Source organism: Pteronotus mesoamericanus, unplaced genomic scaffold (genome assembly GCF_021234165.1).
Source record: "Pteronotus mesoamericanus isolate MK-2021 breed Mesoamerican mustached bat unplaced genomic scaffold, CSHL_Meso_final contig_20, whole genome shotgun sequence".
NCBI lineage: Eukaryota > Metazoa > Chordata > Mammalia > Chiroptera > Mormoopidae > Pteronotus > Pteronotus mesoamericanus.
The window spans coordinates 56,874,320-56,888,701 of record NW_026555085.1 but is presented as its reverse complement, the minus strand read 5'-3'; the positions used below and the strand labels follow the sequence as shown (position 1 = coordinate 56,888,701).

Sequence of the window (14,382 nt, the reverse complement as noted above, 5' to 3'; positions counted from 1 at the left end):
CTGAGAGAGAGAACTTGAAGACAAGTAAACTGAGACTTCAGAAAGCTTAAAAAAAGGGGGCCTTGAAACCAGGGAACCTTGTTTAAACTATCCAGTGGCCTGGACTCCGGCTGGCGATGACGATGGCAATGACCGGGTTCTTCATATATACTCACTGCTCTTCTTTCCCTTACCTTTAAGAGGGATTATTTTCTCTGTCTTTACCTTACATACTAGGGAGGGAGAAAGATTTAGCCGACTCAAATAATTGACAGTGAGCGAGAGACGACTGGCCTCGGCGGGCCGGGACGCGTTCCAGGGCACGGAATCCCGGAAACACGTGCGCCAGCTTCCAAGCCTCACCGGGGCACGCCCTCGCCTCAAGCCCGGCCGTGCTCTGAGCTGTTCGGCCGGGAGGCGGAGCGCCGACGCGCGTACGAGAGAGGGGTGGGGCAAGAGAGAGCGACGTGCCGACGTTGGCGCCGCAGCGGGCGGGTGACGTGTTGGCCCGCGCCTGCTCCGCCCCATTCTTACTTTCCGGGTCTGTAGGTCTGTCTGTCGCTGGGCGGGCTGGTCATCCTCACTTTCCGTGTTCTGTTAAGTGGGACCGACCCTGGCAGGCTGGGCGTGGGGTGTGGACGTGGTCTCGGCGGTGCGACGGCCTGCCTAACGCCCCCGACTTGGCGTGGCAAGTAAAAATAAAACCTAAAGGAAAGGAGGCGCAGAACCGGAGCTGACGGAGGGATAGAAAGCGCATGAGCCGGGGCCGAGAGGTGAGGAGGTGGAGATGGGAAGAGGAGAAAGGGAGCCCCGACTCTCGGAGTCTGGCGGGAGGCGGGGACTGCGGGTTGGGCAACGCGACCGGGCTACCCTCTGCGGTGATCTCAGTTAGCCTTGGAGGCAAGTCCCAAGCTGTCATCCCTCTACTGATCTCTGGACTTGTCCGGGACCTCCGACAGCCGAACCATTCTTGGAATTTGTACGTGCGGGTGGGGATCAAAAAAGAGAACTGAGCTACATCTTGCCCAGGTGATAAGCCAGAAAGTAATCACCACGTGGGATGATTTTTTTTTCCCGTGTAATTTGTTTTCATTAGTTTTTTTCCCCCCTTTCCAAAGTCTTGGTAACTTTCTCGTATTCACGTGGATTTTGGGAGAGAAATCTGTTTGTTTCTTTGTATTTTTCTACCCCTACACTGAAAAGTAGACTGCGTAGGGAGTTGATCATGGTGAATTGTGAGTGAACTTAGTAATGGAATAGTCTAAAACGTCATTTTGAAGTAAATAAATGTGTGTGTGCGCGCGCGGTCGCCCTAGGGAGGTGTTGCGGATACATGGGAAGTTATTTTAAATAGGCTTCTTTATCACAAACTAATTTATTCATTGAGTGCAGTGTGTTCATGTATTTTGCTTTTCTTTGGTTCAGAAGAAGGATAATTTAATGGTAGTTAAAAGTTTGATATGAATGAAGTCACATGTGCAGTTCTAACTAGTAATCGTATTTTCTGTTTTTCTTTCCCTAAATGAGGTTAGATCGAATAGCCGATGTTTCCATCACCAGATTTCATGTTTCATAGATTGAAATTATTTTTCTGATTTTTAAGTGTTGTCAAAATTGAGAAATAAGCTTTTGATTCTACTCTGGATTGTGCTCTTATTCATCTTTTATTTTTAATGATAGTTACAATAATAGCCTTACATTAGAAAAAGTCTCCCTAGGGATGCCAGTTAAGCATAGGATAAATCATTTTATTTGAGTGGATTTATTTTTCATGGTTTAGCTTTCTTGATCCCTACTAAACAGTTTTCTTTTGTTAATGTTTTCTAGCATTTTCAAAGACTTCCTAGGTCATTTTGAAATTGTCAGTTACTAGCAAGTTACTCAGTTGTGTATAGCTAAGAAACATGACACACAAATATGATAAATGAAAACTTATACTCCATTCCAAGAGAGGAAATCCTTGCTTAGTGATGAGACAAGTTGTCATTTTAGAAAAATTTTTTTACTTTCTTGAAAGTGAATAAAATGCCCAACAGGCGAATCAGATGAAACAATATAAAAACGTTAAGTTCTGCTCTTATATATAATAGAAATAAATATGCCTACCTCTTGATTTAAGAAACTTAGTTATAAAATTCTACATAAGCAATTTATAAGAAATTAATCTGAGGGTGATAGTTTGCAAATCAGTACATCTTTTCCCAGTCTGCCAGCATTTTCTAAAATGAGACTTTTTTTTCTTTTTCATTGAACTTATTGTGGAGACATTGGTTAATAAAATTATATAGGTTTCAGATGTACAGTTCCATTATACATTGTCTGTATATTGTATTGTGCATTCACCACCCCAAGTCAAATCTCCTTCCTTTACCATCTATACCCCTCTACCATCTACCTGCCCCCACCCCTTTTTCCTTTGGTAATCACCATATTGTTTTCTGTGTCTATGAGTGAGACTTGCTTTAAGTAGTACCTTGGACACTCACACGAAACAGTTGCTTCTGCGCATTCCTTAGGTGTGAAGGAAACTGCAAAAACGTTACCACTGTCTGCACTTCTTTTCCAGGGATTGGAGTGATAAGGAATAACCTAAAAATCATTCTGGAAGGCTTCACAGATTAGTGCTCTAAGTACACATCATTGAACAAATATTTATTGAGCTCCTTGGCACAGGCCACGAACCATACCAAGGAGTAGCAGAACATACACTATGTTTGCTGGCTTTGTAAGACCGTTCAGTGAATTCACTTTGGGCAAGGGAAAATACTAATGTATGGCCAGTGAATGCTCCCTTGACCAACCCAAAGTTAGTAAAAATAAAATAGAGGCAGGCTTTTCAGTCATTTAAAAAGTGAAAAAGTTGGTATCCTAAGTCACTGCTTTTGGCCAAAAGCTTGGAAAAAAATGAGTTACTAGGGAGTTTGAAGAGTGACTGACTTGACTTTAGTTTTTCAGAGTTCTTCTGTTTGTATTTATTAGACACAGAACACTGGAAGAACATTGCTGAAATTCTGATTCCAGTGGACATTTTACCACATTTTTTGACATCATTTGACATTTTCTGTTTTTATTATTAATATTTCTTTAATCCTCACCCAAGGACAGTTTTTCATTGCTTTCAGAGAGAGAGAAAGAGAAACATTGATTTGTTGCCTCCTATTGCCTCCTGTACCTGCCTGGGAATCACGCCCTGCCCTGACCCGCACGCCCTGCCCTGACCCGCAAATGAACCCCACAACCTTTCAGTTATGGGATAGCACTCCCACCTACTGAGGCACACTGGCCGGGGCCATACCGATTACTTAAAACCCCTTCTTCCCTTGGTTTTAGAGACACCACACTTCTGGTTTTTCCCTGGCCTTTTTTTTTTTTTTTTTTTTTTGTCTTCTAATGTTCAAAATCTCTTTAGAAGCTTTCCCACCTATTTATTCCTTAAAGGCTTGTTTTCCTCTACCTTTTGTTGCCTTTTTTTCATAGTCTACACACTATCCTTGGGTGATTTTTCTCTCTTATTGTGGTATTCCTTGTGATTCTGGTATTTATATCCTAAACCAGTCTTCTTTCTTCCACGCCCAAATATTCCGTCTTTACTGAACAATTCTGCTTGATGATCATGTAGACATTTCAAATTCAACTTGTTTGAGATTGAACTCCTGATATTCCTGCCACTCCTTTCCCCCTAAAAAAAAAGTCCTCATCTACTCTTAAATATCCTAGTTCAGTGAATTGTACCATTAATCTGATCCATAAATGTGGAAGTCAGCCTTGATCTTTGCCCTGTACCCCACCACAAATACAGATAATCACAAGCCAATAGCTTTGATTTAATCACTTGGATTTAATCACTTTTCTCTAAATCACTTTTATTACTTCAGTTTAGACACTCATTTTCTTTATCTTTCATCTGGATGACTGCAACAATCTCCTAGTATCTTTCTGCATCCCAGTCTTGTCTTCCTGAGGCAAATGCCCTTCACTGTAGTCAGAGTGATCCTTATTAAATACAACTCAAATAAAAACTCTCTTGGAAATTTTTTTACTATGAGAATAATTTCAAAAAATGTCATTTATAAGGCCTTCCATGACCTGGCCCTTGCCTGTCTCTCTAGCTCCATCTCTTGTCACACTTCTTACTGACTACACTCCAGTCATCTTTTTAGTTCCTTGATTGTGAAATGTTCTCACCCCTCAGCTGGAATATGTTATCCTCTTTACCTAACCAACTCTTCATCTTTGAAGTCTCAATATAAGAAAGCTGCTTCCCCTTCCCAGTCTCCTTTCTGTTGTGATCACACTCTTGACTGTCCCTTTTTATAGCAGCCTTATTTTGTAATGACATAACTTGTTTAATTGGCTTGTCTTCCCCACCAGACTATATATAAACTTCATATTGATTTTGCTCACCATGGCCACCCGTCTGGTGTCTAGCATGTAGTAGAAATATTAGTTAAGAAATGTCAGTTAAATGAATGAAAGCTGTTCTACATTCTTTTGCTATGATTTTCCTTCTGAGCCCACTCCTACCCTAGAGTTTCTAACAAATATCAGCTTTCTTTTTACCCTTGATTTTCCGTTTCTGCCTTATTGGCCTGAGTTTTGAAAATGCTTACCCAAATTCTAATTTTAGAATTAAATTTATGCATGTGTATGTTTTTGAGTTCTTTGAGAAAAATGACATTGTGAGTTGAATAAACTACATTAGATTTTGATTTCCTTTGTGTTTGAGTAAACTTAGTAGTTTGTAAAACATCCCTTCTTAAGGACTGAAATAAATTATTGAAATAAGTAGACTAATTTCTGTGAAAATATATATCTGAGGTCTTGAAGGTGATAAAAGCATTAAAAAAATGAATATATGGGAATCCAGACCTGCAGATGTGGTCCTTTTTTATAACAAGCTTTGGCCTCCCTTTATCTTTCCTGTCCATCCATCCATCCATCCATCCATCCATTATGCAAATTTTTACTGAGAACCTAGTATGCCCAGGCACTGTTTTAGGTGGCTGTGGATACTTCAGTGAACAAAAGCAATATTCCCATCCTCATGGGACTCATTCTCTTGAAGAAAGTTGATAAATAACAGACACAGAATATATGTGTATAAGTAATTTTTAATGCAAAAATATTTTTTACATATAAATGTGTCTCATGCAAATACGTTACAAACATTGCATGCAACAAACTTTACTAAATTATTTGCTGTTTACCTGAAATTCAAATTTAACTTTACATCCTATATTTTTACCTGTTAAACCTGGTAACTGGAATTTAGAGGAAAGGTTTGTTTGATTGTAAGTCTGAGAGTTTAATCACAAAGGTAGATATTCAGAGTTTAGTTATCCTGACAGTGAAGTCACACATAACTCAGGTGATCAAGAGTAGGAAAGTATCTCTAGAAAATGATATGTTGTGCCTACACATTTTTAAAGAATATGAATTGAACATGGAGACAGATTATGCAAACCAAGGACAAATAAAAGAAAATTATAAGACCTGGGATACACATCCTTAAAGAAACAGTTTTGTAGTTGTGTTTATCAGTCTGTTTTCTTAGGATGCTAAAAAAGAGAAAATAGGTTTATTTTACTACTTAATCTCTTCCTTTTATGTTAAGGAGAATGGAAAATGGACCTTGGATTGGAAATGGCAGAATTGATTTAGGTCAAGTGGAATTGAAGGACACTGAGTGGGAATATTGAAGGAGCACCCAGATGTTCAATCTTCACAGGTTCAGACTCTCAGAAGCCTGAGAATTTTCAAGTAGTATTTTTAGAACCTACTATTTGCCAAATGTTAAGTTTGATGTTTTGACAATTATTATCTCTCTCATTAGCCTTCTGTTTTTATTTAAAATATAATCAAATCTTTTAATTATAGAATATTTCAAGAATAGAAAATAACGTAACAAACACTGTTGTACTTGCCACAGAGATATAACAAGTATTAATTTGCTTTGTTTTCTGCTCTTTCTTGTTTAAAAAGTATTGCTAATTCTTGTATTTTTATTTTTTTCTCTTCTCTCTCCTCCCCCTCAATCTGCTACCTTGAGGCTGGTGTGCATAGTTCTCATGCATGTTTCTACAAATGTATTTTTGTGTAGCAGGATATAAACCAAGGTATAATGAGGGGCATTGAAGGAATGCAGTGGGACCAAATTAATTTGGTGAAGCGAAGGCTTAGAGTAGGGTGCCAGGTCTTCAACTGTTCAGAAGTCACTTGTGAAAAGGAATGCTTAAATTCGGTAATGTACTAACATTAGGCAGTACAGATAAATTTGTTTTTCTTTTCTTACCTCAAAATTTTTTTAATTGATTAAAAAATTTTTTTTTAATTTATAAATCATGTTTATTCTATTACAGGTGTCTCTATTTTCCCCCCTTACCCCCCTCCACCCTTCCCACCCCCATTCCCTGTTTCCACAGTCAGTTCCCACTTTGTTGTCATGTCCATGGGTCATTCATACATGTTTTTTGTGTAGTTCCTTCCCCTTCTTTCCACCATTGTCCTCTTTCCCCATCCCCTCTGGTCACTTTCAGTTTGCTCCATGTTTCCATGCCTGTGGTTTATTTTGATTCATTAGTTTATTTTGTTCAATAGAGTCCACTTATAGGTGAGATCATATGGTATTTGTCTTTCATCAACTGGCTTATTTCACTTAGCTTAATATTCTCCAATTCCATCCATGTTGTCGCAAAAGGTAGGAGTTCCATCTCTCTCTCTCTCTTTTTCTTTCTTTCTTAAATGCAGATTGATTTTATCTATTTTTTTAAATGTAAAAGTTAATTATAAAATATTAAAAAATTTAAAACCATTATAAAGTCTCAGCAATTAAACCAACATGACACCAGCACAGAATTAATCAAGTAGATCAATGAAATATAACGAGCGTTCTAGAGACAAACGTGTGTATCTGTCTAAAAATGTAATATATGATTAAGTTGATATTTCAAATCAATGGGTAAAATAGGTTTATTCAACAAATAAGGTGCATGGGCCACTATTACTTGAAATAAAACAAATATAGAGCCCTGTTTCACAAATTATACAAGAAGTATTCAGGTGAGTTAAAAATCAATACGTAGAATCTAAGGAGTTTTAGGAGAAAATACAAAATGATATTTTTCTTACCCTGAAGTATAATATTCAAATTCAGAAGCTATAAAGTAAAATATTGACAATATAACTATATTAAACATTTAAGACTGTACAGTAATACACATATAAAAAAGTTAAAGGACGAGTAATAGAATAGGAAAGTATTTGCAACACATCTGAAAAAGGGTTAATGGTTTGTTATGTATCTTTTAGGGAAAAAATTCTACAAACATTTAATCAAAAAATGGGTAAAGAATACCAAAATAGTCATTTAAAGCTCTTTAAAAATAATAGAAATAAGCAAGAAATATACAAAAAAAGGTTTAGTTTCAATAAATAATAAATTAAAATAACACATCATTGTCACAATCAGATTAAAAAATATTGGTAATATCAAGTATTGGCAACTGTGAAAGGAAATGGGTATTCATAGACTCTTTTTTCCTTCATTTTCTTAAAGCAGTCCTTTTAGCATATTTTCCAGTGCCTGTTTGGTGGAGGTGTATTCTTTTAGCCTTCTTTTGTCTGGGAAACTCCTTATTTCACCTTCCATTTTAATTGAGAGCCTTGCTGGGGAGAGCAGTCTTGGTTGCAGGCCTTTGCTTTTCATGACTTGGAATATTTCTTGCCATTCCCTTCTGGCTTGCAGTGTTTCTGTTGAGAAGTCAGCTGCTAGCCATATTGGGGTTCTCTTACATGTTACTACCTCTTTCTCCCTTGATTCCTTTAGGATTCTCTGTTTGTTTTTGCTATTTGCCATTTTAATGATGATGTGTCTTGGAGTGGGCCTCATTGGGTTCCTCTTGAATGGGACCCTCTGTGCTTCCTGGATTTGTATGGATTTTTCTCTCTTCTGATTAGGGAAGTTTTTCATCATGACTTTTTCATACAGGTTCTCTATCCCTTACTCATCCTCTTCTCCTTCTGGTATACCTATTATATGGATATTATTTCTTTTCAGGTTGTCCTGCATTTCCCTACATGCCTCTTCATTCTTTTCAGGTCTTTTTTCATTTTCTTGCTCTTTCTGGGAGTTTTTTTCTACCTTGTCCTCCAGCTCACTGATTCAGTCCTCAGCTTCATCTAGCCTACTTTCGATTCCTTCCACTGTGTTCTTCCCCGCCCTGTGCTGTTTAAGCCGCCTGCTGAGTGCAGACTGGCAGCCCCAGACAGTAGATCCCTGGCTTAAGGGGGCGCAGAGACGTCTGGAGACACTTGAGGAGAGACTGGGGACTGAGGACGGAGGCTTTGGGAAGAGAATAGAGAGAGTAGCTGGAGGGATCCTAGTGCGGACTCCTCCCCCACGTGGCAGCAGTATGAAAGGACCCAATAACCCCGCCCCCAGGAGGGACTCTGCCCTGCCCTGAGCTGTCTAAGGCAGCCTGCTGAGGGCACAGTGACTAGATTAACAGCTGAAGGAGACAGCCACAAACAGTAGGTTACTGGAAGTCTTGAACAGACTGCCTAAGGTCACACAGGGACAACATCTGACATCATCAGAGGCAGATCCAGAAAGGAAAAACAGTGGTCTCCTACCATAGAAGTTCACACCACAAAGGAAATCAGGACAGATCAACTTAAGAAGCAGAAGCAAAAAAGACTCTCACAACTAATGGGAAGACAAAGAAATACCCCCCAGTCGAAGGGAAAGGAGGAATCCCCAGAAAGAGAGCTAAATGAAATAGAGGCAAGTAAACTATCAGATACTGCGATAAAAACAACAGTTCTAAGGAAGCTCAGTGAGCTCAGAGAGAATTACAAAAAACTAAAGGGAAACTATATCAGCCTGAAAAAGGACATAGAGACAATCAATAAGAGGCAAGAGGAAATGAAGAATACAATTTCAGATAAGTTTTTAGAAGATATTTTTAAGATCAGAAAACAACATCCAGCATTTAGTGAAACAGTTATTTTATGGTCTACACTTACATGGACAATTTTATAAAATATTGAAAAACATCATTGTTCAACCTATACAGATGTCATTTTTATTAAAAGTCAACACATAATTTTTCTGATATCTTCACTGTAAAAATTGTTGACCAGCAATCCACAGAGAAATGATTGTTACTATTAGAAAATTTTAAGATCACATGTTGTACTTTTTAAAACATCAGGGAAAGTCAATTTCAAAAAATATGTTCCTAATGGTTAATGTTTTTTGAAGTATGTTGGCTGCTTTCAGAAACTAAATTTTAAAAGTTGGAGATGTCATTGACAGAACCTGTTTTTCCTCTGAATTTTAGCATATATAATTTGTTGCTTAAAAAAATGACTTAGAAGTTAGAATATAGGAAAGAACTCACAGACATGGGCAGCAGTGTGGTGATTGCTGTGGGGGAAGGGGATGGGTGGAGGTGAAGAGGGTATGGGGGGATAAATGGTAGGAAAAAATAAAATATAATTTTATATATACATTCATACACACACACACACGGGCCTGACCCTTTCAGACATCTTTCAATTTAGAAAGCTGTGAGTAGCAGAGAATGAAACATGATAGGGAAGTAACAGTTAAGTCCATAACAAGGCACATAAAAATGTTGTTGGGGGCACATTTCTGACTGATATAACACAAAGGGAAAGAGAGCACACTGTTTTTATAAGTCATTAAGTTTTTATTCGTAAACATTGAAATAAACAGTTCAGTCCTGGCTTGTGTGGCTCAGTGGCTTGAGTTCCCACCTGCGAACCAATGGGTCACTGGTTCAACTCCCAGTCAGGGCATATACCTGGGTTGTGGGCTAGGTCCCCAGTGGGGGGCACTCGAGAAGCACCACACATGGATGTTTATTTCCCTCTCCTCCTCCCTTCCCCTGTCTCTAAAAATAAATAAATAGAATCTTAAAAACAGTTCAGACCAGACTGTTTCATAATGGTCATGGCAATACATATTATACTTTCAGAGAGGTCAAGTAGAGTCTATATTAAGTGCAATTATTGTGGCACAACAAAATTCTTATTACCTATATATTTGATCTAGTTCATAATGCCTAATGAATTAGTAATTTGCTTATCTGTTTTTATATTTCTTGTTTACTACATTAATTCATTTGATTCTTTATTTTAGTGTCTAGTTTTTCTCTATTGAGAAAGCAGTACAAAGATCTCATCTGCTATTACCAAATGTGTGCCAGTTTCTTTTACATATTGTCAGTGTTAGGGCTTTTTAAGAATTTCCTCTACTTTGCACAAAACACTAAGTGAAGATTAAGGCCATCGTATCATACCCTTTGATAAATATTTTTGGATTTGGAGTGTGTAATTCTAGTTCTTTGGGTAAAAATTTGAATCAGATTTCTAAAGGGTCATAGTTGCAGAGCTCATATTGAGGAATGTAATGGTGCTCAATGTAATTGTGGTACAGAGGAACAAGTGTACAAGGTTAGGGAAACTCTTTTTGTGTAAACAGCTAAGGCTGGTTCCAGAGCATCACTGGAGTTTTGGTTTGGTGTATCTCTTGAGGGTATCTCTTGAGAGGAGGTATTCATAGTTTCAATTCAGATTAATCCTTTCAGGGCTTATTGATAGACAGGCATAAATTTCTTGGGTCTGTCTTTCAGAGGCCCATAGATTGGGGTGGAATGAGAATTTTGCTTTGCCCAAGATAATCTGGGTCAGGACCTTTTTCACTAGACCAGTGTGGGAAGAAATAAAATACACATTGCCTAGCATGTAGTGAGACTGTTCCGTGTGTTCTCTAGAGTAATGTGTATCCTTGTGGGGTGTTCTTTATAACTATTCTTGTTTTCGTCTGGTGCTGATAAATTATTCTAGCCACTTGTTTCCCAAGGGCATTTAAAGGAAAAGCTTTTCTTACTCTTTGTTAAACAAAATTAATATAACTATGGGGATCTTCTGTAATACAAAGACAGTTTAGTTTATGGTTATGAGCCCGCCTAGGTTTATCCCTGTCACCCTGCCACCTTTGAATATTAAGTAGTTGGGGTATAAGAACCATATATAAATATTTTAACAAACTATTACATATTTTGATTTATATAAAATGTTTATACAGGGTGGGGTAAAAGTAAGTTTACCGTTGTGAGGATGCAAAAGAGTTTACTCTTGTATTATTTATTTATTATATTATTTTCCATACAGTAACTGTAAACCTACTTGTGCCCCACCCTGTATGTATGTTTTTATCTTTCCTTTGCTTTCTCTGCTGTCCATGCTCCAACAGTTATTAGAAACTATTCAGGAACAGTTGATTTTTTACTTAAGAATGAATTAGGGTCTAAACTGAACTTGTTGGGTGGAAAATAATGAATAATTAAAATTTCTCTTGAAAATCCCTTAGTACACCAGGTTGCGACAACATACTGTCTCTCAATATGTCCTACACAGCCATATTTTTCCTCCAGACTTGGAACATATCACAATTTCTTCAGATGAACCAGGTGAAAAAAATTGGCTTATGTTTAATGGCCATGTTGTATATATTTTTTAGAAAGGGAACATAGTTTTAAACATTGGAGTCACGCAATGCAGCAAGATGTTCACAGTTTGAGATGCATATGGTAATTGAAACAGTCTAAGGGAGCACCATATTCTTGTTTCTTATTCTCCATTCACTGTAGAGAATGTATTCAGTATTTGAAATAGTGGGCAGAGTCTCCAATATTACTGGTTTTGTACCTTTTATTTGGCATATTGTATTTGATTAATTCAAATAACCAATTTGTGTGATAAAGTACAATATACATAAAGAATAAAAGGTAAAAATTCTCTTTAGGATTTGCCATGGGATATGGCCCTCTTTAGAAGTGGCATAGTAGAGGATTATAAATACAAGGCTGATGGTTTCTGAATTCTGACCTTGACAATGCCCCATCTCAGTGCCATCTTATCTGCTGAATCAGAAAGTTGGGGGTGAATCCAAAAATTGCATGGTGGGGCTCAGCAATTTGAGAAGCCCTCCAGCTGACTTTGATGCATCCTCAAGTTAGAGCATGTCTTCTCTGTGCCCTCCACTGACTCCTGACTGGATTTTCTTCTTCCACATGCTCCGGAAAGTGTTAAAATACAGATGTGATTCCCTGAGTCATTGTGTTTCCGGAAATGCTCTCCAAAATTCATTTCCAATGGGTAGTTCACATTTAAAATGGATCATTTTACTTTACTGATGAATATTTTTTTGATGTGATATGGAGAATTTAAACTCCACTTCCTCCCCCCCCAGCCTTTCTGATACCATTTATTTACTGATCAATGCAATCATCTGTTTGGGTTTTGTTTGTTTGTTTGTTTGTTTTTTGCTTTATCTTTTTTATTTCTGATTTCTAACCTAATTTTATTTTGCTTTACAAATGTGACCTATTTCAGGGGTCAGCAAACTAATTTGGTCACCCTGAGCTCAGGAATGATTTTTACAATTCTAAAGTGTTATTAAAAAAATAGTAGAGCAAAGGCTGTGAGGCATAGACTGCATGGTGGCCTGTCAGACCTAAAATATTTACTACCTCTCTTTAAACAGGAAAAGTTTGCTGACTTTTGATACTTGTTGAATTTGTTGAGATATGTTTATGGCTTAGTTGACATAGACCATTTTAAACTGTTAATGATGTACTTGAGAAAAATATGCATTTTCTAATTGTTAGGTACAAATTTCTGTGTATGTTCATTAAATTAACCTTAATAATTTCATTGCTCGTCTTTTATTCTTTACTGAATTTTTGTTGGTATTGATTTGACCTATCAATAATTGATCCATTAAACTTTCGCTTGGATGTTGGACTTGTGACTTTGTTCTGTAGGTCTGCTTATTTTAATTTATTTTAAGATGATTTCATCAGAGCATGCTTACAAATTCAAAAATTTTATATATCTCTTCTTAGAGCTGTATCTTATATTATTATGAACAAAGTTTTTAAAAAAATTCCTAATAACACTAAAAAAATTTTGTGTCTGATTTGATATTTTCACTATTTTTCACAAGAGGATCTTTTATGTCTTAACTTTCAACCTTTCTTTGTCCTGTGCTTTAGGTATAGCTCTAGTGTTTTCTCAGTTGCTGTTTAGTAATTCAATCTGTCAATATTTTGATTAAGTTTAATTTACTTGTATTTATTATGAGTATTGTTGTATTTGGACTTACTTCTCTGTCTTCCTTAATCTATAATTTGTCTGTTTGTAACAGCATAATGAGTATTTCTTTAGATCTCTTTTTCTCTGTCAGGCTATAACTTTACTTTGACTGTGTGTCTCTGTTCTTTAGACCATTCGGTGATTGTTTTTAAATATATCAAGTAGCAGAAATGAAAGAGGAGAAATAACAACTGATAACCACAGAAATACAAAGGATCGTCAGAAACTACTATGAACAATTATATGCCAAAAAATTTGAAAATCTTGATGAAATGGACAAATTTTTAGAAAAGTATAATCTTCCAACACTGAAGGAGGAAGAAACAGAAAGCTTGAACAGACTGATAACAGCTGGAGAAATTGAAGCAGTCATCAGGAAACTCCAGGCACACAAAAGCCCAGGGCCAGACGGTTTCACAGGAGAATTTTACAAAACATTTAAGGAAGAGCTAACCCTTGTCCTTCTCAGACTATTCCAAAAAATCCAAGAGGAGGGAAGACTCCCAGACTCTTTCTATGAGGCCAGCATCACCCTAATTCCAAAACCAGATAAAGACCCTACAAAGAAAGAAAACTACAGGCCAATTTCATTGATGAACATAGATGCTAAAATCCTCAACAAAATATTGGCAAACCGCATCCAGCAATACATTAAAAAGATTATCCACCAGGATCAAGTGGGATTCATCCCAGGCATGCAGGGATGGTTCAATATATGCAAATCAGTAAACGTGATACATTACATAAATAAAAGAAAAGACAAAAACCACATGATCATCTCGATAGACACAGAAAAAGCATTTGGCAAGGTACAGCACCCATTTATGATCAAAACACTCAGCAAAATGGGAATAAATGGGGCATTCCTCAACATAATAAAGGCCATATATGAAAAACCTGCAGCCAACATCATACTCAACGGGCAAAAACTGAAAGCTTTCCCACTAAGATCGGGAACACGACAAGGATGTCCGCTCTCGCCGCTTCTTTTCAACATCGTATTGGAAGTCCTAGCCACAGCGGTCAGACAAGAGAAAGAGATAAAAGGCATCTAAATAGGAAAGGAGGAAGTAAAACTATCCTTGTTTGCAGATGACATGATAGTGTATATAGAGAACCCTGTAGACTCTACCAAAAAACTCCTCAACCTAATAAGTGAATTTGGCAAAACAGCAGGATACAAAGTCAATATTCAGAAATCAAAGGCATTTTTGTACA

At 37.3% G+C, this 14,382-nt stretch overlaps 1 protein-coding gene across 2 annotated transcripts in view; it reads left to right on the top strand.

Annotated features, from left to right (window-relative positions):
• Positions 1-497: 497 nt before the first annotated feature.
• ASCC3 (activating signal cointegrator 1 complex subunit 3) overlaps positions 498-14,382 on the top strand; it is a 314,121-nt gene continuing 300,236 nt past the window's right edge. For both annotated transcript variants that reach the window (XM_054569760.1, XM_054569761.1), the window contains exon 1: positions 498-752. The gene's annotated coding sequence lies outside the window, so the exon portion shown is untranslated. The remainder of the gene's footprint in view (positions 753-14,382) is intronic.